A 15,077-nucleotide genomic window follows, 5' to 3' on the forward strand; every position below is an offset into this window, starting at 1 on the left:
CCCACGTGGGGTAAGGGGTGAGTTGGGGGATGGGCAAAGGTGACACTGGGTGCCCAAGTTAACAGCCATCCCTGCTCTTTCAAAGTTGGGGTGCAGCAGGTAAAAACTTGTGAGTTCAGGTGTCATGGGAACAGGATTAGGCCAAATCTTGAGAGTTCAGGTGTCATGGGAACAGGATCAGGCCCAATACTTATCTGGGGCTCCCCTCCATATGCATGAGTCAGGGGGGTGGCCTGCATTGGTTTTTAGCACAGAACCAGGAAGCCTCTGGCCTCTGGACTGCCACCCTGGCAGGAGTTCAGTCCTGCCTCCAAGCAGCCCAGGGCCTGGGCTGAGACATGACTGCTGGGGCAGGAACAAAGGAACCGGCCTGGCTAGGGATTACCTGCATCAGATTCAGGGGGTCAGGGGCCCAGAGAGAAGGGTGCACCTGGGGGTGAGGAGGTAAGGCTGCAGGGGGTCAGGGGGCCAGGAGAGGATGTGGCCAGACAGAGGAAGCAGAGCTGGGAGACCCTGTGTGGAGTTCTGCCCTATCCTGGCTGTGACTGTGAGCTGTGCCAGCACCCTTGGACTCAGTCTTACCATCTGGAAAATGGAGGATGGTCTGATGAGGGCCTGAGATTAGGACAGAAGATAGTTCCACAGGAAGATGGAAAGGATCAGAACGCTCCAAAAAGACAGGCTGAAGAGAAAGGATTGACTCTAGTATTTGTGCTGCTGTGTGCCAACACTCCAATAAATTAAACCTACTCTTGCAGAAGACTGTGTGTTAAGTGTGCCTACTGTGTGCTGGGCACCTCAAAAAGTATGCCTACAGTGTGTTGGAAACTCTACATGAACTGTGCTTACTATGTGTCAGGTACACTATATAAGTGCTCCCACTGTGTGCCAGGTACTCTCTACAAATCCTATGTATGCCCGGTGGTCTACCTAAAGCATGCCTACTGTGCGCTGGGTACCCTCCCTAAGGCATGTCTCCAAGTGCTGGGAGCTCTAACTAAAGCACATTTTCCATGTGCTAGGTACTTTATGTAAAGCGCACCTACTGTGTGCTGGGTGTTCTATGTAATATATACCTACTGTGTGCCAGATGCCCTCATAAAGCACACCTACTATGCGTCAGGTGCTTTACAGAAAGTGAGCCTACTCTGCAAAATACTTTACATGAAACATGCCTACTGTGTGCCAGGTACTCTACACAAAGTGTACCTGCGATTTGCTGTGTACTTTACATAAATCAGACTACAGTATGACAGGTGTTCTATATAAAGCATACCTACTGAATGCCAGACATACTACATAAAGAGTGCCTACTGGGGTATGAACTAGGGGCTCAACATAAAGCATGTCCACTGAGTGCCAGGTACTGAGCACAAAATGTTCCTTCAGAGTGCCAGGTGCGCTACATAAAGTAATCCTACTGTGTGCCAGATGATCTGCCTATGAACTAATGCTTCACCCTGTCCTCAGCTTCTGAGCCAGTGCCCTGAATCAGGAAGAGAGACCCAGGAGATGACATCCACAGGAGGGAGGTATCCTATTTAACAGCAGAGAAAACTGAGGCTCAGAGAGGGCAAGCCTCTAGCCCAAGTTGCAGAGCTTGAAGGAAGCCAGGTCTGTCATATTTCCCAAGCCCAAGCCTTTCCCCTCTGCCAAGCTGCTCCACACTGTTCATAAGGGACAATGCCCTATGAATCCAGGGACATTTACATGGGGGAATCTCGGGCAATGAGGTGACCCAGAAGGAGAATTCTCTTTTTTTTAATAATTTTTTATTTTTTTAATAAACATGTATTTTTTATCTCCAGGGGTACAGGTCTGTGAATCGCCAGGTTTACACACTTCACAGCACTCACCATAGCACACACCCTCCCCAATGTCCATAACCCCACCCCCCTTCTCTCCACCCCCCTCCCCCCAGCAACCCTCAGTTTGTTTTGTGAGATTAAGAGTCACTTATGGTTTGTCTCCCTCCCAATCCCATCTTGTTTCATTTATTCTTCTAGAAGGAGAATTCTTAAGACACTCCCATTGCCCAGTAGATTATCCTCTCACATCCAGGATGCATCAATCAATGGAACTAGTGCTCCCCTCTGGGCTCCTTCCTTGGTCTTGTCCAGAACTGTCTATGGGGTGCTCAGGTGAGAGAGGACATGAGGGATTGGGGCTCCTGGCAAAGCTACTGAGCAAAGAATGGGGAAAGAGTCCTCCGGACACTGGTAGGATGCTGGTGATGCCCCAAACTCTCCCCTCCCTCACTCCCATGGGCCAGGAGTTCAGGCGACTAAAGCCTGAACTAAAGCCCTCGGTGGAGTGGGTTGCAACACCCCCACCTGCCTGCTTTTTCTTCTCTCCGTGGAGGCAGAGCAGACTACCCCTTCTGGCAGGTCCATCCACAGAGGGATCAGGAGGCATGGCCAGAGTACGCTAATCCAGGCAGAATCCTGGACACACAAGAGAAAAAGCCCTCAAAGCCCAGGGGCTCCGCTCACTGTGGACCTACTGTGTGCCAGTAGTGAATGGGCAGTTACAGCAGGAATGGCATTTGCCCACATGAGCCATGATCTTGTTTTAAGCCCTGTAGATCTATTCACCACTTTCCTCCACTCATTTTACAGTTGACAAAGCTGAGGCTGAAAGCTCTTTGAGTGATCGATTCGCCCGAAGTCCTACAGCTGGTGGAGCCTGGCTGTGCACCAGGCAGCCGCACTTCACCCTGGGTTCCCTGAACCACCGGGCAGAGCTCTTTGCATCTGCACATGGACATTTCATTAGCACCACCTCCTAAAGTAGCAGGAATGATTTTAAAAGACAAGAATCCACTTAATTTTAAAAGACAAGAATCCACTTATGCACATAAGTGTGGTGCATAAAGAATGGATCTTGCAACACTGAAAAAAATTAAATTAAATTAAAAAAAGAAAAAATTAAATTTAAAAAAAAGATAGTGCACATAAAACACATAGGACAGAGGAAGGGCTGAGTAAATGCCTGTCACTGTTATTGTTTCTGTTGTTGCTGTGTAATTATCCAACAGCCCTGCAATATCTCATTCACGAGTTTGTTGTTTTGGGGGGGGGGGGTTTGTTTGTTTGTGTGTTTGTTTGTTTTTACAGAAGAGGAACCAGAGGTTCAGACAGGGGAAGCAACTTGCTCCAGCCCCACAGCTAATTAGGTAAATATGACAGTGCAGGTGACAGCAAAGCCTTGCACACAGTCAATGCTCAGTGACTATCTGGGAATGAAAGAAAGGTTTGCAGCCGTGTACTCTAAGGATTGGCTACTCAAGGTGGTCCTCAGACTTCCACCATAGGTATCACCTGAAAGCTGGTAGGAAATTCAGAATCCTGCACTCCTACCCAGAAATATTGACTCCAAACTGTGTCTAAGTAGATCCTCAGGAAAACTGTGTACACGTCTTCGAGTTTTTAGAAATGTTGCTTTAAGACAGGTTGCAGGGATAGAGAGGAAAGGCTTCACTTCTCTGATTCCCGGGGTTGGCTTTTTTTTTCTCAGTTTTAAAATAAGGAGAAAAATCTAAATCTCCAGGGGCTGTCCACACAACCATAAGTTTTTGAACATCTCTTCTGTGTTGAGCATATTTTAGACACTTGAGATGCTGCCGTGAGCACAGTGGACCCAGTCCCTGTTTTCAAGGGGCTCACATCTTGTGGAGATAAAGACAGTGATCAAACAAATGATCAAGAACATATCACGTAAGTGATGTGCCAGGAGTCGGGGTCCCACCTTGTGCCAGGCAGCAGGGTGAACAGAGATCTGAAGGAAGAAGGCGAGTCACCAAGGGCAAGTATGATGTAAAAGATATTAATGGCACACAAAAAGGCAAGTGGATTCTTGTTCTTTTGACGCTGGGGCTAAGAGCACAGCAGGTAAGATCACACAACTGACCAAGGTCAAGGTAGGCAGCAAAATCTGGCCTCATATTGAAGCCCTATGTAGGTGTTGAACTAAGGACTAAAACCCCAATAGGTCTCTGCAGTATCACAAAGGCAGAGTCTATCAGATCAGGGCTCCCCCTGTTTCCCAAGGCAGAAAGCCTCAGGTGGGGTCTTTCTACTCTGAGCCAGAGGAGGCTGGAGCATCCCCAGTGTTTCTCACCAAACAAAGAATGTCTCAGCTGCTAAATCACATGGTTTGGCTTATGGAATATCCCCCAGCCAGTGTTGGAGGGACGGCAGTCACACCCAGAGCCAGGAAGTGGGCAAGTGTGTGTCAGACCAGAGATAACAGTTGCTCTGTGAGTTGCCAGTTTGGGGAACAGTCTGCCAGCCCTCTGAACCTCAGTCTTCATGTCTGTAAAGTGGGCTTGAAAAAAAAAAAAACATTGTGTAGCATTGCAAGCATTCTATCAGACATTTCAGAGAGAGGAGAAGAAAGTACATTTCAAAGTGATATGTGAGGGGCGTCTGGGTGGCTCAGTGGGTTAAGCCTCTACCTTCGGCGTGGGCCATGATCTCAGGGTCCTAGGATCAAGCCCCGCATCGGGCTCTCTGGTTAGGAGGGAGTCTGCTTCCCCCCTCTCTCTGCCTGTCTCTCTGCCTACTTGTGATCTCTGTCTGTCCAATAAACAAATAATAATAATAAATCTTTTTTTAAAAGTGATATGTGGAAGAAATTTTGCCATTTGTGACAACATGGATGGATGGATGGACCTTGTTGAGGTCACTGTGCTCAGTGAAATAAGCCTGATGGAAAAAGACAAGTATCACATGATCTCACTTATATGGAATCTTTAAAAGATAAGTGAACTCGCAGAAACAGGGGACGTATTGATGGTTGTCAGAGGCAGGGTATACGGAGCTGGTGAAATGGGTGAAGGGGGCGATAAGGTACAAACTTCCATCAATGAAATAAGTCAGCCCTAGGGATACAATGTATAGGTAGCTTCCTGACTATAGTTAAGAACACTGCATTGTATATTTGAAAGTTGCTGAGAGTAAATCTTTAATGTCTCATCTCTAAGGGTACCTGGGTGGCTTCATTTGTTGAGCATTGGACAGTTTGGGCTCAGGTGATCTCATGGGTCTGGGATCAGGCTCCGGACTTCGCAAGGAAGCTGTTTCTCTTCCTCACCCTCTCCCTCTCCCCCTCTCTTGCTCGCTCTCTTTGTGAAATAAATAAATAATCGAAGCCCTGGGTGGGCCACTGACTCTTAATTTTGGCTCGGGTCATGATCTCGAGGTCATAAGATTTCCAGCCCTTTATCAGGCTCTGTGCTCAGCACAAGGTTGCTTGTCCCTCTCCCTCTGCCTCTCCCAGCACTTTTATTCTCTCTCTCTCTCTCTCAAATAAATAAGTAAATAAATATCTCTAAAATAAATAAATAAGTATTCTTTTAAAAGTTCTCATCAGCAAAATAAATCAAGTAGCTACATGTGACAAAGGATGTTAACCAGACTTATTGTGGTAATCAATTCCCAATATACACAAATATTAAATCATGGGTACATCTGAAACTAATATAATGTTACATGTCAATGTAATAATGTATAAACATGATTTATAGCTCAATAAAAAATTGACATATGAGTAATGATCCCATGCACATGGGTCTGTGTGTGCACATGTTTGCATACACATTGAAAAAATTCCAGAAGAATCCTCACATCACAGTGGACTTGGAGGAAGTAGAATTGGAGTCTTCATCCTTTTAACTTTCTACTTGTCTCTAATGTTTTTTGTCTTTCACACTGTGCTGCTATAATCTTTATCATTAAAACACCAATTTTAAAAGAAATCAAGATTTGGCACATTAAGGGTGAGGGGGGCAGCACGTTTCTTGGTGCACAAAACAGAGAAGCAGTTTTTCTTTTGTGTCGCCATGAAGACACACGTCCCAGGAGTGAATCTGGGGTTTAGAGCAAGCATGCAGTCTGCCTGGTGGCCGGGGTCCTTAGCCATTGGGAAGGAACAGTTCTGGATTCAGCACAACAGAGTTCAGATCCCAGCTCTGCTCCTCACTGGCTGTGTGACCTTGGTCAAGTCACTTGCCCTCTCTGAGCTTCGTGTCCTCCTCAGTAAAATGGAGAGGGGGACCTATACCTCCCAGGTAGTTCATTCTCCAACAACAAACTGTACTTGAGCATCCTGTCTGTACCTAGGCATGGTGCTAGGACCCGAGACCTGGGAAGAACAAGACAGATGTGGTGTCTGGATGGTGGTGCTCATGTCTGATGGGAGAAGCCAACAGGAAATAAGACCAAGTCAAATGGAGGTGGTAATGAAGAAAATTAACAGAGCGAGATATGCTTGCAAGTGACCAAGGGAAAATCAGGGAGGGCTGTCCTGTGGAGATAACCTTTGAGCAGAAACCTGAATGACATGGAGGAGTGAACAGCAAATAAACACCACTCCCCACCCCTAAAACCACACCAGGACTGTAAAGAGCCAGCACAGAGTGGGGTAATCAAATGTCCTAAAGACTGTGTCAATCTTACTTCCTTCCTCAGACATGCTGAGAAAAACAAAGACAGTGAGGCAATTTCACTCAGTACCAGTCCTGCAGGGGATCCATGGTGATGATATCTGGTCCAACACTCAAGCTGGAAGTAGTTGCTACATTTCAGTTACCATAATAAAGATCAGGAAACCCAACCAGCCCCTGGAGCATGGCAAGTGTCAGATCCATAAGCTGGAGCTGTCAGCATCTTGACAGAAGTACCAGGAAAGCAAAGGAGCTGGCTTTGGAAAAATAAGGCTGAGAGGAAACCAGGAAAGTCTTGAGACCCCACAAGAGTTGATATCAACTTCCCCTGGACAGGAGTTTTGGGATGTTTGAAGAGTAGTCAGACCACCCCCACCACTCAAGGAGGTGGGTTGCTGTCAACAGAGATCATCCCTGTGGAGTGTAAAAGGGAATTTTGCACACAACAGCCAATGGAAGGGGACCCCAAGAACATCACAATAAAAGCAGTATAGCTTTCAAAGAAAGAGGCAGGATTTCACCCCCACCCCATTCTGATGTCTGCTTAGCCAGCAGGCAAGGGGGTCACCACGGTGCAGAGGAGCTGAGTAAACCACCATCTGGAGAGGCATTTGGAGCAGACACGCACCCTGGTCAAGACCCAGGGCTACAGTAGGAGTCTTTGGCCACCTACCTGCAGCCTCTATGGGTCAAGTAAGGAAATAGTGTTGGGTCAGTAGCAGGCACCTGCAGGCAATTGGAGAATATTAGAAAAATGACATCCATCATCTGCCAAAGAGAGAATTTGCATGACAGCACTTTCCATGACTGTAAAGCCCTCTAGATTCCAGGAATAGCTAGGTACTCCCTGGACCCATGGACCTGGGGGTGATGGCAGCTCTCAGCTCTTTGTACCCTCAGGACACTGAACTAGCCCTGATGGGAAATTTCTCTTGGTCCTACCCATACCTTTGCAAAGGGCTCCTTCTTACACTCACGCTTAGGGATGCCTGCATGGCCCTGTCATTTGAGCTTCTGACTCTTGGTTTCAGCTTAGGTCATGATCTCAGAGTCCTGGGATGAGCCCGCCTTGGGCTCCATGCTCGGTGTGGTGTCTGCTTGGATTCTCTCTTTCTGCCTGCCCCCACCACCCTGTGCATTTTTTCTCTGTCTCTCACAAATAAATAAATCTTGGCGGGGGGGGGGGGGGGAACTCACCCTTATTTAGCCATCTAAGGTCCCTGCCAGTTACAGGGTTTAGTAACTTTAAGACACACACGGTCACACACTTACACACACACAGTCACAAACACCTATGCACCCACACATGCACACAATTACACATCCACACACAAACACATATGCATACATATTCACATGCATACACCCAAGTACATGTATATATTCACATACTCTCACACATGTGTACACACAGTAGCACGAATGCACACACAGTCACACATACACTTACACCAGATACACAACACAGTCTCGCAGACGCAAGCATATTGAACTAATGGAGACCTGAAACCTTAGAGTTTGTTGTCCCCAAACTGTCGAGCAGAGGGCGCGACTGATGTCAGTGAGAGCAGGCTAGCATCCTTAGAATTATAAACACAGGTGCAACAGAGTCCTGGGGACCCATGAGCTTCATGTCTTTCTTCCCCATCTCTCATTCACTCATGGTCCTTAGCCTAAGCTTGTTTGTAGTCGGAGAAGAGATACGTAACACTCAAGTATAGATCACACTTTGAAGGGTGTGAAGGAAAGAAATGGTGTGTCAGTGGGAAAGTGGATCGATGGAAGGAACTTTTTAAGACTGATGAAATAACAGCATTATTTGTATTCCAACGAGAGTTATCCAATAGAGTTCAGGTTCCGTGATCAATATACAAAAATCTATATAGGACATATTCTACATAGACTTTAGAACATAGAAATTCAATTTCCATATTCCAGGGGTCAGCAAACCATGGTCCATGGGCCCAATCTGGCCTGTGGTCTGTTTTTTATGGTCTACAAGCTAAGAAGTGGTTTTATATTTTAAGAGGATTCTAAAAGGATAAGGAGCAAGAGAAGGAGGAGATCCTGAATGGAATGTACAAGACTAAAACATTTACTATATGATCCTTTACAGAACAAGTATGCCAAATCTGCTTATGGTAGCAATAAAATTGGAAAACAATTGGAAAAGATATTTTCATATACCATTTTTTAAAATATTATACGCCAGAGAAAGTGAAATACTCAAGGTATAAATCTAACAAAATATGTTCCAGATCTCAGAAGTGCAAAAAAAAAAAAAAAACCTAATGAAAGAAACCCAAGAAGACCCTATTTAATGGAGAGATAAACAATATTCATGGACTGGAAGACTCAATATTATTAAGATATAAATTCTCTTCAAATTGATTTATAAATTTGAAGAAATCACAACCCCAATCCCAGCAGAACTTTTTATAAGAATAGATAAGCTGATTATAAAAATTTACATGAAGGGGCATCTGGGTGGCTCTGTGGGTTAAAGCCTCTGCCTTCCGCTCAGGTCATGATCCCAGGGTCCTAGGATTGAGCCCTACATCAGATTCTCTGCTCCAACGGGAACCTGCTTCCTCCTCTCTGCCTGCCTCTCTGCCTACTTGCGATCTCTGTCTGTCAAATAAATAAATAAAATCTTTTTTTAAATTTTTTTAATTTACATGAAAATGCAAAAGACTTAGAATAGCCAAAAACTTTAAAAAAAAGAAAATGTAAAGGAAGGATTAACATTATCCCTTTCAAGACATACTATAAAACAACAATAACCACGACAGTGTGGTATTGGTCAAATATTAGACAAAATCAATGGAACAGAATAGAGTCCAGAAGTAAACTCACCCAGATTTGGTCAATTAATTTTTTTAAATGTGCAAGGCAAGTCAATGCACAAAGGATAGTCCTCAAAAATGGTACTGGAACAACTGGACATCCACATGCCAAAAAAAAAAAAAAGAAGAAAAAGAAAAAAGTGAAATCATACCTCACACTTTACACAAAATTTAACTTAATATGGCTCATAGAACTAAATTTTGTAGGATCCAAAAATTTTAGGAGAAAAAATGGAAGAGACGCTTTGTGATCTCGGGTCAGACAAAATAGTTCTTATACACAACACCATAAGCATAATCCATAAAATGAAAATATTGCTAACTTGTATTTTATTTTAAAATGTTTGCTCTGTGAAAGAAACTTAGATGATGAAGTCAGCCACAGGCTAGGAAAAAAGACTTGCAAATCCCACATCTGATGAGGGACTTATATGAAGAACACATAAAGAATCTCCAAATCCAAAACCAAGAAGGCAGACAACACAAGGAGAATCAACAGGCGAAGGATTCAAGCAGGCATTTCACCAAAGAAGGTAAATGGACAGCAAACAGGCACATGAAAAAATGTCCAACATCATTAATCATTAAAAAATGCAAACTAAGACCACAATGAAATATTACACATGTATAAGGATGACTGGGGGAAGAATTGACAATAACAGGGGTTGGTGAGTACGTGGCACAGTTAGAACCCTCACACATTACTGATCGTCATTACAAATGCTAAACACTCTGGAAACAGCTTGGTCATTTCTTTTCATGTTAAGCATACACATACACGATGGCCAACCCGTCCCACTCCAAGTCATGATCCCAGGGTCTTAGGGGACCCATGAGCTTCATGCCTCCACTCCAGGAGCAATGAACACTTGCACACAAATATTCATAGCAGTTTCTTTTTCATAATAGCCCCAAATTAGAAATAATCCATATGTTTTTCACCTGCTGAAGAAAGAGTGGCTTATCCCTTTGATAGAATAGATAGAAAAGCAGCAAAGTACTGATATAACAACATGGGTGAATCTCAGATGCGTTGTGTCAAGTGAAAGAAGCCAGACTCTGGAGGTGGAGAATATAGATCAGGGATCCCAGGTGATCTGAGGCATCTATGGCTGAGACACACCTTGAAAATCATTTCCCTTGTAGGTTAAGATGTACCTCTGAAGCCAAGCTAACCAAATTCACCTTCACTCCATCACTTACCAAATGACCATGAGCAAGTGAGTTAATCTCTCTTCATCCATGAGTCTGGTGTGAGGATGACATCAGTGTTTACCTGGGGAAGCCGAAGTATTCCCTTCTCCCTTCTCAATGTCATACTGCTGTTCACAGGACCAAAAACATCAGAGTCTGTGGAGTCACGAGGCCATCCATGTTCTATGAAAGGTGTTTAACTACACCCACATCTTACACAACTGTATGTGTATTTATTACTCTATAAATAAAATTTTGATATCAAGTTATTTGATTGAGGGCAAATTCTGTATTGGGTGTTAGATTGTGGGGTGGGATGAATATGTAGAACTCTATGTATATGCTCAATTATTCTGTAAAATGAAAACTGTACAGGGGCACCTGCTTGACTCAGTCAGTTAAGCATCCAACTCTTGAACTCAGATCAGGTCTTGATCTCAGGGTCTTGAGTTCAAGCCCTGTACTGAATTCCATGCTCATCATGGAAACTATTTTAATAAATAAATAAATAAATAAAAATAAAACAGGAACGTCTGTATGGCACAGTCCTTTAAGCATCTGACTCTTGGTTTCACTCAGGTCTGATCTCTGGGTGGTGAAATCAAGCCACATGTTGAGTTCTGCACTCAGCATGGAGTCTGCTTGAGTTTCTCTGTCCCTCTGTCCTTCCCCCACTTTCCCCCTCTCTCTAAAATAAATAAGTAAATCTTTTTAAAAAATAAAAATAAAAATGTACTAACAATAGTCTATTAATTATTTTTGAAAAATAGGTTATTTGAGAGTAACACAATTTATAATTGAAAACCATAGCTCAAGCCATCAATGTGCATGAAGAGAATTCTTGAAAAACGAGACAAAATTTTCTTTTTCTTTAGATTGTATTTATTTATGTATTTAGAGAGAGCATGTGAATGGGGAAAGGGGCAAAGGAAGAAAAAACGAGAGAATGTCAAGCAGACTCCACGACCCTGAGATCATGACCTGAGTTAAAATCCAGTCAGACAAACAAGATGGAATTGGGAGGGAGACAAACCATAAGTGACTCAATCTCACAAAACAAACTGAGGGTTGCTGGGGGGAGGGGGGTTGGGAGAAGGGGGTGGGGTTATGGACATTGGGGAGGGTGTGTGCTTTGGTGAGTGCTGTGAAGTGTGTAAACCTGGTGATTCACAGACCTGTACCCCTGGGAATAAAAATATATGTTTATTAAAAATTAAAAATTAAAAAAATAAATCCAGTCAGACACTCAACCAAATGAACCACCCAAATGCCCCCCAAGACAAAATTTTAAATTGTTTTCTAATATAATACCATTTTAAAAGATTAAAAGTGACTTGAAACTTAACACCTAGGGATTTTAAAGACCCCATTTTATGTCATGGAAAAATGATTCAATGTCATGGAAAGATGTTCACAATATAGTATCATAGGGAAAATCCAGATTAACAAAAAATATATATGACCAAGATGAATCCTTTGTTGTTGAGGTAACATTCACATAACATAAAATTCGCCATGTTAGCCATTATACAGTGTACAATTTTATGCATTTAGTACATTCACAGTGCTGTGCAACCATCACCTCTAACTAGTTCCAGAGCATTTCGTTACCAAAAAGGAGATCTCCTACCCAGTATAGGCACACTCCAGTCCCCGCTCCCATGCTCCAGCCTTTGCAACTACAAGTCTGCTTTCTGCATCTCTAGATCTTCCTATCCTGCACATTTCATGTAACAGAATCATACAGTATCTGACATTTCACTCAGTATCACTTTTTCAAAGTTCATCCATGTTGTAGCATATATCAGTGCTTCCTTATTTTTCATAACCCATAAAATTCTTGCTATGGATATCTCACATTTGGTTTATCCATTCATCTGATCGTGGATATTTGGATTGTTTCCAAATATGCAACTTTTGACAATTGTGAATAGTGCCACCATGAACTTGTGTACAGGCTTTTGTTTGAACACCTGTTTTCTCTTCTTTTTTGTTTTGAACACCTGTTTTCAACTCTTTGGGATATATACCTAGGCATGGGGTTGGTGACTCATACGGTAGTTCTGTTTGATTTATTGAGGAAACACCAAATGTTCTGCACAGGGGCTGCACCATTTAACATTCCTATTGGCACTGTATCAGGGTTCCAGCTCCTCCATATCTTCATCAGACCTGTTATTTTCCCTTTTTCAGACTCTTGCCATCCTCGTGGATATGAAGTGGTATCACAGGAAGCACTGCTTTGCAATTCCCTAATGACTAATGATGTTACATTTTTTTCACGGGCTTATTAGCCAGTAAAAGAACATTTTTAAGCAGGAGATTACATGTGAATGTAATACAATTAGAAGTAAATAATTTTTTTTACTTGCATAAAGATTATATATATAAGTAAAATCTGGATGTATATGTGAGAAAACATGAACAGTAATTATTGTGACATGTGTGAATTATGGATATAAAAATAATTTTTCTTACTTTTTCTTCTTTGTTCTTTCTCCTATGAAGGCATATAATTTGGGGAATAAAAAAATATTTTAATAAGAACTCAGCAAAGAAAAACGTGTAATATTCAGCTTAGAAAATATTAGATATTTATTCATGTTGCCGTGTTCCTTTCATATTTTAGCTTCCAGAGGCCCCATTTTGTGAGCCCCAGAAAGGTTTTGAGGTCCTGGACTCTGTACCCTACTCCAGGGTGGGTGCTCCTAAGAGCCTGAGAGGAGGGAGTCCAAAGACAGCCGCTGTCCCAGGTGCTGAAGGCAGATCCACTCCCCACCTCACTGTTGAAGACTCAATGACCTCCACCTCTTGAAACATTTAGGCAAAAATGAAACCCGGATCATGCCTCTCCGGGGTGGGGGGGATTTTTTTTTTTTTTTCAGTTCCGAGCTTCAAGACCAGTTTGCCATCAAAGACCCTTGAAGTTTCTCTGAGGTAACTATGGATATTTACAACTAACTGGGTCTTCTAATGATAGTTTTCCCCAACAGAAGGTTGCCACATTTACCAATACTTAAATTTAACTTTTGTGACTGAAGCTTTTTCAATTTCAGAACGTGATGCAAAAAGAAGAGAGAAAGGAACAAACTAAACCTCACTAAGTACCTATGCTTACCAGATATTGACTCACTGATGTTGCACATTTGCTTATGCAATCTCCCCATCAGTGTAATAAGGGGCTATTACTATGTGGTAATGGAACTGAGCCTCGGAGAGATCAACAATTTTCCCCGACACACATAGCTAGGAAACAGCACACTGAGATTGTGATCTTGGTAGTATGACTCCAGGAGGTCCCGGATCAGGGAGATCTGACCCTTGCTCTATTCAGTTATTTGCCTCACCTTTCCTAAGGAGTGGTCTTGTCCTCTTGATCCAAGAGGGAGCTCCAGCTACACACACCACTCCCAAGAAGCAGAAAAGAAGGGGGAAACTAGACAGAGAATTCCAGCTTTCTCTTCAGGAGGGTTTCCAGAATTACCAGATATTCTTTGACTTTTCCATATGGGACAGGGTATACTCATTTAGCTAATCTAGTTTCAAGAGAAGCTCTCAAATACTATCTGTATTTAGCCTACCATGCACCTAACTAAAAATTAAGGATTACGGGAAGTTTTGCAAAAAGGGATGTCAGGATACACAGCAGTCTCTGACACTGTCCATCCTGTTGACTACCAAAAAATCCAATGTGCACTCCTCTTCCTATACAAGGAACACCCCAGAGCAGTCGACCTCAAAGTCCATCTGCTCCTTCCATTTAGCCCAGGTTCCAGGATCTCTGGGTGATGTGCTTTCTTCTCCTTTAAGACTTGTTGTTAGCTTTTTGTGGTCCAGGAATCTATTCACTTAAAGGCAATTATCACCCTCAATACATTCAGGAGCGGAGTGACCATTAAAATTCCAATCAAGACTTCCTGTTCCCACTAATGGCAAGCTAGGTTATTTGGATTAAACTTTCAATTTTTAAAAAATTGAACTCTCACAGCTGGATACTTTTCCAATTTCTTAAATGAATATATACCAGAAAAGACAGTAAAAAAATTACAAGGACGCCACTCAAATGAAAATAGAAGCCTAGAGCTAAAAGAACAGGTACTACACGTTTTCCCTGGAGGCATTTCTCAAGTCAGGAAAATGTGAAGCTGCTTTGACGGCCTCATGATCAGGGGAGAAAAAGCAAAGCCTCCAGGGATACAAGAAAAAGGAATTGTGAGAAGACCCTCCTTACATAAGTGGAGACCTCAAAAAGCTACACCCCTTGTGGTGAGAGGACTAGAGGACCCTGTAAGTTTGTTCTCAGCTCGAATTGGAAGTGCCTTCCTGATCTTGGGCACCACAAGCCTTGAGCTTCATTTAACATAATCTTCAACAAGCAAGGCTCCAAGACTTCCTCCCTAGAGAAAAGCTACCTTCTTCAAATTCTACTAGTGTTTTGTTTTGTTTTTTTTTTTACAAATGTTATTTCAAATATCATAACCAACACCCAGACAAAGATAACCAGGCACACAAGAACACGACCTACCAGTGAAAACCACCAAAAACAGCCTGTATAACAGACACAGTGATTGCAATGATCAGACACACAGGAT

This window comes from Mustela nivalis (genome assembly GCF_964662115.1).
Source record: "Mustela nivalis genome assembly, chromosome: 1".
NCBI classification, from domain to species: Eukaryota; Metazoa; Chordata; class Mammalia; order Carnivora; family Mustelidae; genus Mustela; species Mustela nivalis.